Source organism: Schistocerca piceifrons, chromosome 5 (genome assembly GCF_021461385.2).
Source record: "Schistocerca piceifrons isolate TAMUIC-IGC-003096 chromosome 5, iqSchPice1.1, whole genome shotgun sequence".
NCBI classification, from domain to species: domain Eukaryota; kingdom Metazoa; phylum Arthropoda; class Insecta; order Orthoptera; family Acrididae; genus Schistocerca; species Schistocerca piceifrons.
In genome coordinates this window covers 77807523-77819738 of record NC_060142.1, presented here as the reverse complement: position 1 = coordinate 77819738, position 12216 = coordinate 77807523, and positions in this window count along the sequence as shown.

The following is a 12216-nucleotide window of genomic DNA, read 5'->3' as shown; positions in this document are numbered from 1 at the left end:
AAATATAACGTCCCATCAATATCAAGGTCGATGGCGAAGTGGAGAGCAAGCCTGAATTTACCGTGATGGCGCAGAACATAGCCGAATTGCACAGTGATGATGCATAATATTGCCTATGGTTTATTGAAAGTGATCATCTCTTTAACGATTTGGAGAAGAGACATAAACCATAAATATAGCTCATCGAGGATTTAAATGACAGTCCTTTTGAATTCAACATCATTGAACTGTGACTCAATTAAGTTAGGATCATAACTGTATCTGATGTAGCTTCAACTACCTGTAACTACAAATAGTCGCTTGATACAATGACGCTCAGTGTAATTTTAACTGTGTTTCATAGACATATTTAGTACCCAGGCCCGCACGTGCAACCACTCTATTAGGATCAACTCAATATCGATAAATATTTTTCACTGTGCTTCGCAAATTTAAGAGTGACTCTTGGAAGAGCCCACTCTCACTTGATGGAAAGCTCATTCCTAGTCATGGTAATATGATGGTAGCGTGAACCAACTACTCCCACTCGAAGCGATATGACTTATTCAAATCCGCAAGTGGTTTTCAAAGTGCTCTATTTTACAAAGAGCCACAATTTGTATTCGTCGTTTTTGTTGTGTTGATGTGGTCTTCAGTCCTGAGACTAGTTTGGTGCATTTCTCTACCCATCGAATCTTCAGCATTTTTCTGTAGCACCACATTTCGAAAGCTTTTATTCTCTTCTTGTCCAAACTATTTATCGTCCATGTTTCACTTCCATACATGGCTACACTCCATACAAATACTTTGAGAAACTACTTCCTGACACTTAAACCTATACTCGATGTTAACAAATTTTTCTTCTTCAGAAACGCTTTCCTTGCCATTGCCAGTCTACATTTTATATCCTCTCTATTTCGACCATCATCAGTTATTTTGTTCCCCAAATTGCGAAACTCCTTTACTACTTTAAGTGTGTCATTTCCTAATCTAATTCCTTCAGCATCACCCGATTTAATTCGACTACATTCCATTATCCTCGTTTTGATTTTGTTGATGTTCGCCTTATATCCTCCTTTCAAGACATTGTCCATTCCGTTCGACTGCTCTTCCAAGTCCTTTGTTGTCTCTGATAGAATTACAATGTCATCGGCGAACCTCAACGTTTTTATTTCTTCTCCATGGATCTTAATACCTACTCCGAATTTTTCTTTTGTTTCCTTTACTGCCTGCTCAATATACAAATTGAATAACATCGGGGAGAGGCTACAACCCTGTCTCACTCCTTTCCCAACCACTGCTTCCCTTTCAAGCCCCTCGACTCTTATAACTGCCACCTGGCTTCTGTACAAATTGTAAATAGCCTTTCGCTCCTTGTATTTTACCCCTGCCACCTTTAGAATTTGAAAGAGAGTATTCCAGTCAACATTGTCAAAAGCTTTCTCTAAGTCTATAAATGCTAGAAACGAAGGTTTGCCTTTCCTTAATCTATTTTCTAAGATAAGTCGTAAGGTCTGTATTGCCTCAAGTGTTCCAATATTTCTGCGGAATCCAAACTGATCTTCCCTGAGGTCGGCTTCTACCAGTTTTTCCATTCGTCTGTAAAGAATTCGCGTTAGTATTTTGCAGCTGTGACTTATTAAACTAATAGTTCGGTAATTTTCTCATCTGTCAACTCCTGCTTGTCTTCAGTTCCACTAATATTTAAGGTTACATTTTCCATTGTCTATAGCTTTCCGCTGAGCCGCTATTTATTCCAAAATCAAGCTGTTTTGAGATCACTGTTGTACAATCAGCGCAAAAATGACGTTTTCAGAGAATTATTTGCATATCTTTTTGTCGTGTAACTGCCCTTTGTAATTTCTTTCACGAAATCCAATTACTTATACATTCTGTTATTTTTACAAAAATAGCAGCGTACTTTTAACAGTTTCTAGTGCTTTCCCAGCGCTGGTTAGGTATTTATATTTGGACTGATTAAATCTACTGTACAGTGCAATGTCAACATTGAAGTGCTATGGCCTCTTCCTTGAAAACAGTTGTGAAAGAGGGATTTATATTACGTGATTTCTTTAGTAAATGTTTTTCTAACGTCTTTTTTGTGAACGAACGAAGTTCTTTGTGTATGATATTAATTCTCTCATCGAAATAACTTATTCATATCCTGTAAGCTTATTTATAAATAACTGTTGTGTAATGTGGTGTTGAAACGCATATATTGTTCTTTATAATCCTTTCAAAATAAATTTTGACTCTATATGTTTCTCTGTACATCTTTCGAATTCCTATCCATAACGGATATATCAGTTACGTGATCCATAGAACCATTTTCACGATTTCTATTGAGATGACGTGAAACTAACCTCTTTACAGTCTTTATAGAAATGATTTATTTTGCATATCCATTATGGATGATAAATTACAACTGTAATTGGCGATTTTACGAGATCATATTAAAGTAGCTGTCTTGTACTCGCGTCTCGATTGATGTGACGTCCACATACGTCGTCAGTGGACTGTTTTATAACATATGCAACAACCAAAGACAATCGTAACAATTTTCTGTTAGTAAAATAATATCGCTGTTCATCTGCACACCCTTTTAAACATATATCGTCGTAAGAGTGGAACTGTTAAACTATTGTGATTCTTGAGTTTCTCCCGGCGTATTTGATAATCAAAATATCCACGGGTGTGCTGCCGGTCTATAGTGTCCAACGGGCACAATATTTCGGCGTTCATACATGTCGCCATCATCAGGTGAACTGACGGACTGAGCTCCTGTGAACGTGCCGGCACGGAGATCCGTACGCTGTGGCTATTCAGAGGGAACTGGGTTCGGTCGTGGTTGCTAAGGTTATGCATCACATCGATTCTTCAGCAGCTAAGAGAATCAAGAAACGAACCAGCCTCGCATTGGTACGTGAGAGAGTGCAATTCACCCACCGGAGCCTTGAGTTTATCTCACAGGAATTACTCAAACTACATTTGCAACTGGCTAGTAAGTTCACTTCTTGTTCCTGGGATTGGATTGATGGTGTCGCCTGGGTGTCAGCTGATTCCGCCCATAAGAAAGCTACGGGACGTCAAACAGCTAAGTTCTCACGTCTCCTTGACAAACCATCTCTGCAGGTTCCGTACTAGACTGTCATCAATTTGAGTGGCATGGTGTTGAGTGATGATGCGGTCTCGGTTTTGCAGAAAGGTCTCAACTTCGCTCCCACCCCCAAGTTCACTCCGGTCGCAGAAATTGTTAGTGCTGTTGAACAGGTTGCAGCTCGACTTCCGCCAGAATCAGCCGAGGAAATACGTCGTGAAACTTGTCGTGCGTTGACGAAATCCAAGCCGATGAAGTCAAATATCAGCAGTAAAGAGAGGGCGGCCGGCCATTCGTGATCTGAGGGAGCGCTCTGAAATTGTTGTCTTACCGGCTGACAAAGGCAATGCTACAGTTGTTGTCTCCCATAAGGACTACACTGATAAGATGCAGAGCCTGCTAAATGACGATTCCTACCGGAAGATCAGCGTTGACCCTACAAAGAAGGTGGAGAACAAGACGAGGGCGCTTCTCAAGGACGCAGATTAACCGGAGGGTGACGCTAAGAAATTGTTACCCCAAGGTCCGGTACCGCCTAGACTATATGGACTCTTGAAGGTTCACAAAGAGGGGGTACCATTACGCCCCATTGTCAGCAACATCAGGGCACCTACATATTTGTTGGCCAAATACCTGACGGGAAAATTAAGTCCTTATGTGGGTAAATGCCCTCATCACATCCGTAATTCCGTGGATTTTGTTAAACGCCTTGATAGCTTCAGGTTGGATCAGTCAGATATCATGGTGAGTTTTGACGTCGTTTGCTTGTTTACGAGGGTACCCCTGCGAGAGTCACTAGAATTGATTAGTCAGAAGTTTGACGAGAAGACCACTGAACTTTTTAGGCATGTCTTGACTTCCACGTATTTTCTTTTTAATGGAGAATACTACGAACAAACGGAGGGAGTCGCCATGGGTAGCCCACTCTCACCGGTGGTAGCGAATTTGTACATGGAGAACTTCGAGGAGGAAGCCCTGTCGTCATCCGTATGGAAACCTACTTGCTTTTTCCGTTACGTGGACGACACGTTCGTCATCTGGCCACATGGTATGGATAAACTCCTTGACTTCCTTACACATCTAAACTCCATACACCCCAACATCAAATTCACTATGGAGACTGAAACGGAGGGTAAATTACCTTTCCTTGACGTCTTGGTCAAGAGAAGGGCTGACGGCACCCTAGGTCATGGGGTGTATCGGAAGGCTACGCACACTGATCTGTATTTGCATGCAGACAGCTGCCACCACCCTTCACAGAGGAATGGGGTACTTAAAACTCTAGTACATAGGGCGCGCACTATCTCTGACGCAGAGAGTCTACCCCAGGAATTGGAACATCTGAGAACTGTATTTCGAAAAAATGGGTACTCAGAGTGGCAGATTCAACGTGCTCTCCGCCCAACCACTGCAGCACAACCTGTTGAGATGGATGAAGTCACGAGGGAGGAGGTAGGCACTGCATTTATTCCATACACAGGAGCACTCTCGGGGAAAATAGCCCGCATTCTGAAGAAACACCGGGTCGAAACTGTGTTTTGTCCTCCAAATAAAACTCGTGCGCTGGTGGGGAGCGCCAAAGATGACCTCGGTTTGAGGAAGGCCGGCGTGTACCAGATTCCGTGTCAATGTGGCAAGTCGTATATTGGTCAGACGATGCGTACCGTCGAGGATCGATGCCGTGAACACCAGAGGCACACTCGACTGATGTATCCGAGCAAGTCGGCGGTCGCTGAACATTGTTTGTCGGAAAATCACGCCATGGAGTATGACCGCACGAGGATTCTGGTACAGACGTCGAGAAACTGGGACAGCGTTGTTAGAGAGGCCATCGAAATTCGCACCAATGACGACCTCATAAACCGTGACTGTGGCTATAATCTTAGCAAGGCTTGGGAACCAGCGATTGGGTTAATCAAGAGTAAGTCGAGCAAACGTATAGTTGTGACGACCACGGCGGACAGAGCCATCACACCGACGTCATCTCAGGCGCCGTCGCAATCTGTTCCACCGCGCGACCGTGGCGCGGGGTGCGGACGGCGGAGGGAGCGCGCCGCAGGCGGAGGGTATTTAAATCGGCCGCCGCCGCGACCGAACCCAGTTCCCTCTGAGTAGCCATAGCGTACGGATCTCCGTGCCGGCACGTTCACAGGAGCTCAGTCGGTCAGTTCACCTGATGATGGCGACATGTATGATCGCCGAAATATTGTGCCCGTTGGACACTATAGACCGGAAGCACACCCGTGGATATTTTGATTGTTAAACTGTTGTCACGTGGTAAGTAACATTTTATTTTCAACATCTTGACATCATTTACTTATTGAAGCAGTGACAGTTACAAAACAGTGCACTAACTATGTAATACGGACGTCACATCAATGTAGATGTGTGTACAAGACAGCTACATTAATATGAACAACATTGGCATCCATACCTGTTCTCACCAAAATTGTAATTGCAGGAACTTGAAAATGGCGATATAGCCGAAACAGTCCGTCGTAAATAAAGATTACTTATTATAAGCAGTTATTTGGTGTATCTACTCTAATAAATGGCAATAACATAGGGATAACAACCAGTGCAATGTAGTGGGCACTGGTTACTCTACCATGCAAGAACATCAGGTATGACCGCGAGTCTTATCTCATGCCTACCTGCCTACCCCTCCTTCTCTCTCTCTCTCTCTCTCTCTCTCTCTCTCTCACACACACACACACACACACACACACACACACACACACCATAAAGTCAGGGGTGGGGCTATGCATCGTGCGCAAATGCACTGCGAAATACGTCGTTAACGCAGTCTACGCCGTACTCGCGTATAACCATACCTCGGATACAGACAGAACCTATTCTCGTCATTGAAGACAACAGAGCCCCTTCCACTCTCCACTCTTCCACGACACCAGAATACCTGTGGTTGGTGTTGTCGTGGCGCCAGAGATAGCGTGGCCAGATTCACACCTGTTCTTAGTACTGTTGCAAGCAGACGGTTCCCGATGGTCCTTGGTGATACAGCAGCTGCGACATGTGTCCGGACTGCGTCCCTGAATGATGATCTGTCGGCTCCCCCTTCTCGGAATTTTTTTTGGAAATTTGTGGTAAGTTCCTATGGGCCCAAACTGCTGAGGTTATCGGTCCCTAGGGTTACACGCTACTTACCCTGAAACTAATTTATGCTAAGGACAACACACACACACACACACACACACACACACACACACACCCATGCCCGAGGAACGACTTGAACCTCCGACAGGGGAGACGCCTGTTCTCGCACAATGCGTCGAGCTTGACTTGAATCTGTACTGCGCGGGCGTCCGGAATCTTGTCTACTGGTGCAGAAATGTTCCACAGACCACTGCTGAAAGCAATGACACATGAACGGTAAATTGTGCTCAACATGTGCAGCAATCTGTCAATAGATGCATTCAGCTTCCCATAGACTCGCAATGCAACGCAATTCAACTGGATTAGACTGTTTAAAAGAACATGAATCGAAATAGGATTGAAGAAACATCAAGACACGTTCATAGGATTTGTCGACCTGAAAAAAGCGTTCGGCTGTGTAAAACGGTGTAAGATGTTCAAAAACCTGAGAAAAATGGGGGTAATCTACAAGCAAAGACGGTTAATATTAAATATGTGCAAGAAACAAAAGGGAACAATAACGAGTGGAAAACCCAGAACGAAGTGCATAGATTAAAAAGGCTAAATGTAAATGTCGAGTGACTAGGGCCTCCCGTCGGGTAGACAGTTTGCCACTTCAGCGACTTGCCCGTCGATGGGGATGAAATGATGATGATTAGGACAACACAACACCCAGTCCCTGAGCAGAGAAAATCTCCGACCCAGCTGGGAATCGAACTCGAGCCCTTCGGATTGACATTCTGTCACGCTGACCACTTTTTCTTTTTTTTTTCTTTTTCACGCCGAGGCACAAGACATCCGTTCAAGTTGATCGTTGATTCCTTGACTCACTTTTTTTTTAAATTTCAGAGAGCACGCAGCCCTCTGACCGAACATGCTGAGCTACCGAGGGCTAACTTTAAAAGGCCTTCTACCCCTGCTGTCCAATATATACATCGAAGAAGCAACGACGCAAATAACAGAAAGGTTCAAGAGTGGGATTAAAATTCAAGGTGAAAGAATGTCAACGATAAGATTCACTGATGATGTCGATGTCCTCAGTGAAGATGAAGAAAAATTATAGGATCTGTTGAACGAAATGAAGAGTCTAATGAGTACAGAATATGGACGGAGAGCAAACCAGAAAAAGGTGGAAATAATGAAAAGTAGCACAAATGAAAATAGCGAGAAACTTAACATCAAGATTGGTGATCATGAGGTAGACCTCAGTTAAAGAATTCTGCTTTCTAGGCAGCATAATAACTAATGACTGAACGAGCAAGGACTAAAAAGCAGGCTAACACTGGCAAAAAGGGCATCCCTGGCCAAGAGAATTCCACTAGCACCAAAAAGGGATCTTAATTTTATGAAGACATTTATGAGAATGTACAATACTTCTGGAACACAGCATTGTATAACAGTGCGACATGGACTGGAACGTAAGAGAATAGGAACACTTGAGATGTGGTGCTACAAAAGAACGTTGAAAATTAGGTGTACTGATAAGGTATGGAATGAGGAGGTTCTCCACAGAGTCAGCGAGGAAAAGAATTCATGGAAAACACTGAGAAGAGGAAGGGACAGGATGGTAGGACACTTGTCAAGTCATCAGGGAGTAACTCCCATGGTGCTACGGCGAGCTGTAGAGGCTAAAATCTATAGAGGTTGACAGAGATTGGGATACATCCAGCAAATAATTGAGGACGTAGGTTCCAAGTGCTGCTCTGAGATGAAAAGATTGACTCAGGAGAGGAGTTGGAGGTGGGTCCCATCAAAACAGTCAGAAGACTGATGGCTTAGAAAAAGGAGCAAGCAAGTTGCCCTCGATGGGTCGCCTAAAGATAATGTGTAACGAAATCTTTGGATATTATAATAAATACTTTATTTTCAATGTAACTTGTAAATTTTCTTTTGTGTTTCAGTATTGTAGAAAGAAAAGTCACAGATATACACTGTCAATGAAATATTTGCAAAATGAAAACGTGTCATCGGCCCATCAAAGCGACTGGTTTATTTTGTTGGGCCAGGCAGTTTCCGTGTATGGTCTCGAGAGTGATAGCTGTTAAATGATGTACACATTCAATACATTTCATATTTTTAATTTTTAGGTCTTCTTTGTTGCCTAAAAGTAGCAATATCGTCTTCGAAGGTAAAAAAATGACCATTAGCTTGATTGCCAAAACATTTAAAAATTATTAAAAAAAGTGCAATGAAAACTATTACCTAAAGTTTGTCCATAGTGGCCTATTTACGCCTAAGATTATACAAAATTCGATGCGGCTCATTCAAGTCAAACTCGCGCTGCATCGCTTAACTACACCTACTCCCCGTGCACACCATGTAAATTTAAATTGTGATCATGACAAAATGGTCTGAATTGCTCGTGATTTCCAATATTATCATATAACTGAGGTGTTCCAATCATCAATACTGGTCAGATACAAGAACATAGTGCAAAATTTACCTTCTTTCACTGTTGCTTTGTGTTTTCGCGGAACAACTCACCAATGAGATAACGAATATTTGGTAACACGGAGTACACCTAATGACTGCTAGAACGCGCCTGTTGTCAGTACACATGGAGAAATTGAATCGGCTATCGATTGAGCACATCAGTAGCAACCTTACTCTATATACTCATGGGTGTGGCATGGCTCTACCCTGGAATGAACGTTGCAAACACTGTTCACCTCTAAACTCAGCACAGCTACTGCTTACAGAGACAAAACAGAGGGCGCACAGACCGACTTCCTGAGCGCCCTCTGATGGCCTATGACCTCAACAAGCGAGTCACTGACACTACATCCCCCAGTATGTACTTAAACTGAAGCGCCAAAGAAACTGGTATAGGCATGCGTATTGAAATACAGAGATATGTAAACAGGCAGAATACGGCGCTGGGGTCGACAACACGTGGCGCAGTTGTTAGATCGGTTTCTGCTGCTACAATGTCAGCTTAGCAATATTTAAGTGAGTCTGAACCTGGTGTTATAGTCGGCGCGCGAGCGATGGCACACAGCATCTCCGAGGTAGCGATGAAGTGGGGATTTTCCCGTACGACCATTTCACGAGTGTACCATGAATTTCAGGGATCCGGTAAACATCACATCTCCTACGTCGCTGCGACCGGAAAAAGATGTTGCAAGAGCGGGACCAACGACGACTGTAGAGAATCTTAACGTGACGCAATCCTTCCGCAAATTGTAGCGGATTCCAGTTCTGGGCCATCAACAAGTGTCACTCTGCGAATCATTCAACGGAGCATCATCGATATGGGCTTTCGGAGCCGAAGGTCCATTTGTGTACCTTTGATGTCTGCAAGACGCGATGCTTTATGCTTCGCCTGTGCCCGTCAACACTGACATTGGACTGTTCGTAACTGGAAACGGGTTGCCTGGACGGAAGTCCCGTTTCAAATTGTTCAAAAAATGGCTCTGAGCACTATGGGACTTAACATCTGAGGTCATCACTCCCTTGAACTTAGAGCTTAAACCTAACTAACCTAAGGACATCACACACATCCATGCCCCAAGCAGGATTCGAACCTGCGACCGTAGCAGTCTCGCGGTTCCGGACTGAAGCGCCTAGAACCGCTCGGCCACAACGGCCGGCTCGTTTCAAATTGTATCGAGCGGATGGACGTGTATGGGTATGGAGACAACCTCATAAATCCATGGACCGTACATGTCAGCAGGGGACTGTTCAAGCTGCTGGAGGCTCTGTAATGATGTGCGGCGTGTGCAGTTGGAGTGATGTGGGACCCCTGATACGTCTAGATACGTAAGAATCCATTCATGTCCATTGTGCATTCCGATGGGCAATTTCAGTTACAGAGTGACTCCATGAACACTCTTCTGAGTTTAAACACTTCCGCTGGCCACCAAACTCCCTAGACATGAACATGAGCATATCTGAGATGCCTTGCAGCATGCTGTTCAAAAGAGAGCTCCACCCCCACGTGCGGACAGCCCTGCAGGATTCATGCTGTCAGTTCCCTCTAGCGCTACTTCAGACGTTAGTCGTGTCCATGCGACTTCGTGTTGCGGCACTTCTGTGTGCTCGCTAGTGATGACCGAGTGTTCGAGGTGGCGATGGCATATACAACTCATGTCAAGAATCTGCAAAGGATAATATTTAAAAGCAAGCAATCTCCAGAAATCAGTATTAACTATCATTCAAGGGTGTAGTCAGAGCCACGCAGTTAAACTTTGAAGGTATCACAATTCACGCCCGCCATGTCTCGAGAAACTGTTTCTGTGGCTTCTACGGAAGTGAAACGTGGCACTAAACAGAGAAGCAGAGAATGGAAACTTTTCAAATGTTGTGCTACAGCATAATTCCGAAGATTAGATAGGTAGGTCCACTAACTAATGAGGAGCTTATGAATCTAACTGGAGTAAAAAGAAATTTCTGGGAGAAATGACTAAATGACTTGATCGGCTGATAGGACACATTCTGAGGCATCATAAAATTGACAGTTTGGTGATGGGGGGAATTTCTGAAGGAGGCGGAGGATGGAAAACTGCATAGACATAGACTGATGGCTCAAATATAAAAATCCGGTGCCAGTGGATGTAAGTTGCAGTAGCTACGCAAATACTGAGAGCCTTCCACAGGGTAATCTAGCATGGATAGCTGCATCAAACCATTCTTCGGAGTGAAAAGCACAGCTACAAGAATAAACAGTTCCTTTCGCACTTTCCCATGTCTCAGCACTCACCAGATCTGTGTGGGTGTTTTAAGCGACAATGTCCATTTCATTGTAAAGACGTTCATTTTCTGTCGAGGACTTCGTCTTTCAAGAGACCTTTGTAAACGTTGTAACACTTCAGCTCAGTCACGTATAGTGTTTCCGGTAAACTTTATACGGTAAATATTTTTGGGCTCTCTAGATGTATATACGCAGGATACGTGCACCGAAATGGCTACTGAATCAATTCCTACATATACAAACCATATGAAGGCGGTACATTTCATGATTAAACATACATAGTCTATTATTTTTAAGAGCACGTACTGAAGTAAAATACAGAATGTAAACTACTTCACTAGGTAACCGTGATCGAGCTATGTGTATACTAATAAACTAAGTGAATCCCCCAGAAGAATTATCTGCAACTTCAGATGAGACATGTTGACGCGCTAAGCACGAAGTCCTAGCTGTCTCTGTTTCGTCTTTAAAGCACGTTATGTATATATTAAAGATAAAATGTCGGCTCAGTCATCTGTAGGTGGTTGAGCTGACTTTTTAACGTTGATTTTTACAACCGTCATCTCATACCTGTTATAGATAAAATCGAATGCCTACATTAAGTTAATGGTTATATTTAGGATTAAAGTGCCAGGGAAGTTTTCTGTGCTTCTAGAAAACATCACAGTTCCAATACGGCTGTAAAAATAAACAGAGGAAATAGGTGTACGCATATCACAAGAACTTTGGTCAACATTGTCGTCTGCGAGAGGAGAAGGAAGTATAACAATTTCATCGAAAGTGTTTTTGCTTAAAGGTAGTTTATTCATCAAATCACCAAATACAAAAAAATAAATAAATACTTTCATAGAAGTCTAAGTGAAAATCGATATAATTTTTAAGGTGACTTAGAAGGGAACGTTTGTCGAAACTACAATTATCGTGACAACACCAAAACGTTACCTGTGAGGTTTTAAAATCATTGTGTACAAAATATTGATTCAGCTGCCACCTAAATGTAGTCCAGAAAGATTAACATAGATAATTTCATTTCATGTAGAATATGTTGTTGAAAGGTTTCACACAGTAAAAGATCTCTCAATTCATTCGTTTGCTGTTCAATGTCAGTGTCCAATGATGTATTTCTGTACAAAATATTTCCATTCGACAATAAATAACAAAAAGCAATAGATATTTATTACGTTTGTGCTTTTGCGTAAGTGCTCTAGTCTCTTGGTAACTTGCATCAAACAGCAATGGCAAATATACTAATAACTTACATTTCTTAAAGTTATAATCGATCAAACAGGAACTGCTT